This window comes from Cryptomeria japonica, chromosome 10 (genome assembly GCF_030272615.1).
Source record: "Cryptomeria japonica chromosome 10, Sugi_1.0, whole genome shotgun sequence".
Classification (NCBI taxonomy): domain Eukaryota; kingdom Viridiplantae; phylum Streptophyta; class Pinopsida; order Cupressales; family Cupressaceae; genus Cryptomeria; species Cryptomeria japonica.
In genome coordinates this window covers 241,929,111-241,935,640 of record NC_081414.1, presented here as the reverse complement: position 1 = coordinate 241,935,640, position 6,530 = coordinate 241,929,111, and positions in this window count along the sequence as shown.

Sequence of the window (6,530 nt, the reverse complement as noted above, 5' to 3'; positions counted from 1 at the left end):
TCAGATCTAATTTAGTTTTCCTCATGGTCTATGGAGAAACCCTAGTATGCCAAATTTGAAGCTCTATTTTGGCAGGAAAAAACAATTATAAATGTGTAGACTAAAGACCAGATGGATTGATGCTGCCAAATGATTAGATGCCGAATATTGAAGAGCAGAGAGTGAATGTGCAACAAAGAGCCAACCAGTCAAAGATTCCATCAGAGATCATAGTGACTGAGTGTTGGAAGGTGTAACCGATAAGAGGGTTCAGCGGAAGTTTAACTAGCAAGGTCATATTGACCAGTAAGCTGCAAAGTGTTCTACAGTCAAGTAAATTGGTGGTGCTAGAATCTACAGGAAGGCAACAAAGGATGTTGCAGTGTCGTGGGAGTGCCAATGAAGATCCAGCAATGCAAGATCAAAGCATAGCTTGACTAGTAAGCTCAAAACTAGTAGAGATTAGAGTGAACATAACCGATAGAGTTAAGAGTATTGGTGGTGACAAGAAGCAGTGGATCTGAGTGAGAAGAGAACTAGTAGTGAACAGAGCAAAGGAAGACTAGGTGAGAAGATTAGAACCGGTAGAGTAAGTAGATTGTGAGAGGTTACATAATTCATTTGTAACCAGGTAATAACTATTGTATTATTTGTAATCATTGTGATCACTGAGTTGGAGCTAGGTGTGGGGGTTGGTGCTCCTTGGGTTGTACCCTAAATTAGGGGTTGGTGTAACAGTGTTTATTGTGAGGCTGGATTGGAGCAGTAGACTCCAACAACATTTCTCACCGAGGTTTTTCCCATGTTGGTTTTTCCTTGTATATCTAGTGTTAGGTGACATGCCCTTTTGTGTGTTCTTGCATTTCGGTCTTCTCCCTATCTCACAAGTATATTCACTTTGTGTTAGATCTTCTAACTAGTGCACACATAGTCAGATTTAAAAGGGTTAAGTTTGGAAACCACTGATTCACCCCCCCCCCCTTTTAGTGGCATCTTGTTTTCAACAATTAGTATCAAAGCCTAGATTCCTGGTTTGATAAGATATCTCTAGCTTGGGTAGATTTTGGCGTGTGAACACAATGGTCAGTTTTGTGTCATACCCTACTTCAGTATTTGATGGGTCTAATTATTCCATTTGGAGTTGTAGAATGGAAGTCTACCTGTCCTCCCTAGGCTATGTTGTTTGGATGTCAATCGTAAATGCTCTCCCTATTCATGTTAGTCCTCCCACCGGTCAGAAAGAAGATCTAAGTGCAATGCTGATGCAATGAAGGCTATACGCAGTGGACTCATTGGTGATGTTTCTTCTAATGCGGATAAGTACATATTTGCAAAGAGTCTATGGGATAGACTGAAGAAGCTTTATGAAAATGAGCATACAACTGCAGAATCGGTTTGTGGAAGCAAGAAGGACAATATAATAAACACGTGTAGATGATGGAGATAGATCTTCTAGTTGCTACAACAATGATGAAGAGGAAACCCATCTCATCATGGCTCAAGAGATAGAAAGTGAGATGCACACACCAAGAGATGATAACTCGTAAAAATCTTACCAACAAGATTTGTTTGGCAATGATGAAGAAGAAGATGAAGTTGAAGTTGATCTTGAAGGAAAACTTGTAATTACACTTGAGGAGCTTAGCAAAGTAATAAAATAATACAAGATGTTCAAGAATGCTGCTATTATGGAACAAGAGCAGTTGATCAAATGCCTTCAAGAGTCGGAGCTAACTACTACTAATTTGAGAGCACAAGTGGATGATGCTAAAAGGATAAATGAAGAACCAAAATCAGACTTTGACACAAAGATATGCAGGTACAAATATTTAGCATCAGAGATAGAGGCCAAGGACAAAGAATGTCAGAAATAAAAAGATGAAATGGAGAATCTCATAAAAGACCTTGAGAAGTACCAGGATATGCTCAAGGTAAGGATCCAGTTTAGTGGCAACACTGAAGCCTTGGACAAAATGTTGAGTAAACAAAAACACTCCAAGGATACTAGAGGATTAGGATGTGATACCACTCAATGCTCCACAAGCAAGGAGATCTCCCAGAAGGATATTTAATTTGTCTCCTCAAATGGAAATGGCAAGGGACAAACCTTCATAGTCAGAAATGCTTCAAGGAAGAAGGTTGTTCTAACCATGACCGGTGAAGACATGAAGATGAAGATCGATGCAGCAAGAAGAAATAATTTTGATCCAAAAGGAAAAGGAAAGATGAGAGAAGATAGCTTCACTAGTAGTAATAACATGAGAAGATAGTACAGAAGACCTCCAACCGATAGAAGACAAAGAAATATTGCTGCCTACAAGACAAGTCCACAGAGGAGCAGAAATGGAGATGCTAAACCGGTAAGATCTCCACATGCCTGGCAGAATAAATTTGTAAGTTGTAAATCCTCCTTCTCCGGTTACTGCTTCTCATGCAAAGATTATGGTCATAGGGAAAATTGATGAATATTAAGAGGGGGGGGTGAATTAGTATGCCAAAAATCTTTGCACTAAAACACTTACACAGTCTAAAGATAAACCGGTAAAGTAGTCTGACAATCAAACCGGTTACCACACATACAAACCAAAATGTGAATAAAACATTCACCCACAAAAGCAATACAACCATAACACAAGATATTTGACATGGAAACCCAGCTGGGAAAAACCACGATGAGATGGAACTCACAAGTCACTATCTACAGAATAGAAACCAGACCGGTTAAGGTCTTACAACGTTCTTCACCAGAACAGATCCTGTTAGGAACCTCAATCTCTATTAGGAGATAAGTTCGATTAAAGACTACCTTGTTAGAGGATTTTAGATTCACATGTGTGAACCACCTTGTTAGAGGATTTTACAAAGGCTTTGAGGCCTACCCGATTAGGGGCTACTGACTTGTTAAAGATGTGAGTAATCAACAAGTGTTTGATCTATCTAACATCACAAGCTACTTGGTTAGATCCAGTATTGCTCACAGCTAATGCATTCCAGCATTACTTCAGTCTTCTCTATCTCTCTCTCAGTTACAACTCGATCTTCTCAGAAAAGATTGCTCTTCCAACAACTCAACATCCACCTTAAACCCTAGCTCAACATTAACCCTTTTTGCAACAACCTAAAACCCTAGACATGATGTCCCTTTTAAAGGAATTTGATTTCATGTCAGTCCAATAGGATTTCTTTACAATTTCCTAGGTTCAATGAACCTAGACATACTTAGTAACACGACATAGGAATCACCGTTAATGTGTCGGCACCATCAAACAATCGGTGGATTGGTAACTCATCACAAAATGCCGGTTGGTAACTCATCACAGAGTATTACCAGTTCATACAAAATACCGGTTGCTGGTTTGACAAAAATGAAGACTAGTAATAATGTGTTGTGCCACTTCGCACCCTCGTACCGCTTGTGATTTGCGAACCGCTTGGGGTCGACATGCCGCTTCAGACCGGGAAACACATTCTGCAAAATCACTACTAGTCTAAAGACTAGAATACAACATCCAGTTGGAACAAATACCGGTTGAGCATGAGCTCATACATATAAAGGGGATCTCAATACAAGTGTGTGTCCATCAATGACAATCACAACATAAACATCAAAAATGCAAACAATCTCCCCCTTTGGCATTGATGGCAACACTTAGGAAAATAAAATTTTGACATCTAAGTGTTTTACAACAAAAACTTGCCATTAACAAAATTGCTCCCCCTAAGCATATACACTATCCCTTAATCAACAGAGTGTATAGAAATTTTGCATTCAGAGCATAATCATTAGAGAATATAGCATATATCACAACATATATCAAAATTTGAAAACAAATACTTCTCCCTCTGATATACTTCTCCCCCTGATATATCAAAATTTCAAAATTTTAAAACCATCAAAATTTTAAAACCATATACTTCTCCCCCTTTGCCAACAATGACTAAGTACCACTGAAAAAACCTGTTTCCATATATATACAAAAGAGTTTATGACAATAATGAATAATACTTGTCAAAAACCACTTTGTAGTCTTGCAAAAATTGTTTCATGGAAAGAGACCAGGACTCAAGTAGGGAGGTCACCACTTCCTTCTCTGTCTGCATTTGTGATACCTGTTCCTCAATGGCATCTATTGTGCTCAATTCTTGTGTGACTGTCAGGGCATCCAGGTTCAGATAGCATTTCTGGAGAATTTGCAGTCATGGAAGTAATACCAGTTGAAGCTCCTGCAAATCCCTAGAGCTTGTGCTGATCTCTTACTCTATCTTGGCTGACTCGATCTGGAACCAGTGAACGGTTTGCCCATATGCTGCAAAGGAGTCGTAAGGAGTCTTGAATGTGCTTAAGTAGGACTGTAAGTCCATTTGAAGTTGTTGCTTCTTGGCTAGCACATCATCACAAAACAAATGAGGTTGATAGATTTTGTTGAGTAGCAAGTTTCCCTCATCCAAGGCACTCCTTATGTCCTTTTGATCCTTTAACAGTTCGGTCCTAAGCTCATTTAATTTCTTCACGAGAGCAACATTAAGAGTCTTTTGGTGCTCTTTCTTTACATTGGCCTCTGCTGCTTCTTCTAGACCCTACACCTGATCATCCACTAAAGTACACAGAATTTTGAGTTGTGCTAGTGATGAATCAGTGTCAGGAAGATTAGTAACAGGGATTAAACCGGTAAGTGTGTCTACAGCTGCCTGAATGATGTCTTGTTCTTTTTTCCTGTGAATGATCTCAAGGCGCTCTTGAGCAACCTTGATACTCTGCATAAGCTCCGACTCACTTGCAGATTGGAGATCGATAGGACTAGAGAGATCAATCGGTGAGGGTTGACTTCTGGTTGCCTTCAGAGTCTCCACTTGAGAGCTTTTTGCCGCTTCTCGTTCCTTGGCTTCTTCAGCTTTCTTCTTTTTCGCTTCTCTTCTCTTCTCTTCTTCCTTGTCTTCTTCTACCTTTTTCTTCTCCTCTGCTCTCCTCTTCTACTCTTCCTTTTCTTCTTCTTCCCTTTTCTTCTTCTCTTCCTCTTCCTTTTTCTTCTCTTCCTCTTCCTTCTTCTTCTTCTCCTCTTCTTTCTTCTTCTTTTCTTCCTCTTCCTTCTTTCTCTTTTCTTCTTCTTCATTCTTCTTCTTTTCTTCCTTGTCCTCTTCTTCTTTCTTCTTCCTTTCTTCTTCTTGCTTCTTCTTCTCTTCATCTTTTCTTTTCTCCTCTTCCTCTTTTCTCTTCTCTTCCTCTTTTTCCTATTTCTCATCTTCATCCTTCTTCTTTTTCTCTTCCTGTTCTTTTGTCGCTTGCTATGTGTCCATAGCTTGTTCACCACCTGATCGGCCTATTGCCCCTATTTAGTTCCCTCAGAAGGTATGTCCTGAGTGACATCTTCTATATCCAGGGCATCGACATCTATGGTGTCAATTGGTTCCTCCACCAGGTTTCCTTCCTCATCAAAAACCTCATCCGGTTTGGAAATAACCGGTTCCTTTTCTGCTTGGAGGTTGGCCATTCGAGCTTTGTGAAAGCTGATAGCATGGGCCATGTGTTGATGTGTATCCCTTTCTACATCATCAACTCTCCCTTCCAACAACCAGAGTCTTCTTCTCCTTGTGAAGAAGAGACCTTTATTTTGATCCAATTCATCAAATAATTCTGAATTTGAGAGTTTGGGGAAGTACTGTGCAAAAACTTTCTCCCTAATCTCTTGTTCCTTTTCAATGGCAATGCACCATTTGTTATCCAATGCTTTAAATAATGAATCTGGTGTCTGAGATTTAATCTCTGATGGTGACCGGTCATTTTTGCATAATTAAAGAGTGATTTCCTGTAGTACTTCATCTTTTTCTTCACTATTGAATTCATCATAACAATCAATTAAATCATGAAGTAACTTTCTCCTAATATTCTTTACTGTTCTTTAACAATGTGTCAAAGGTTTGTAAGAGGAGATATCTATATTTACCGGTGCGGATGTTCCCGGTTCATTCTTCTTCACCTTCTTGGTCTGTCTAGCCTTCTTTGGCTGTTCATCAGACTCAGTTTCTTCGGAGTTCGGTTCATTTGCCTTAGTCTTCCTCTTTCTTTCAAAGACTTTTTCTGGTGTTACCTCCGGTTTCTTCTTTGTCGGTGACCGCTTGGTCACTCTTGGAGTCTCAGTGGTAGCTGGTGCTGATGTTGTAGGCACTGCCTTAGCTTTCTTGGTTGCCGGTTTGTTTCCCTTCTTCACTGATGGTTCTTCAACCGGTGCGATCCTCTCCAAGCAGGTTTTGGTTCCCTTAGCCTTTGGATCAAGAGGTGAGGCAATAAGGGTTGAAGCATACCCTTCCAGCATGTCAAACATGACCTCATAGCCCATAGGCCCCACTTCCTCCATTCTAGGCTCAACAGCCTCCATTAGATATTTGTCCACCTGAATAGTGAAACAGATGTCATCTTCATACTTCTTCACTATGTCACCTGGGATTCGTACCCTCTGACTCATCTTTCTTCTGAACTCATCAAAGTATTTGTTCAGTATCTCAGGGTATCCAGTTCCAATGGCTTACACACTTTCCTTTATCTGCTTGGTTAC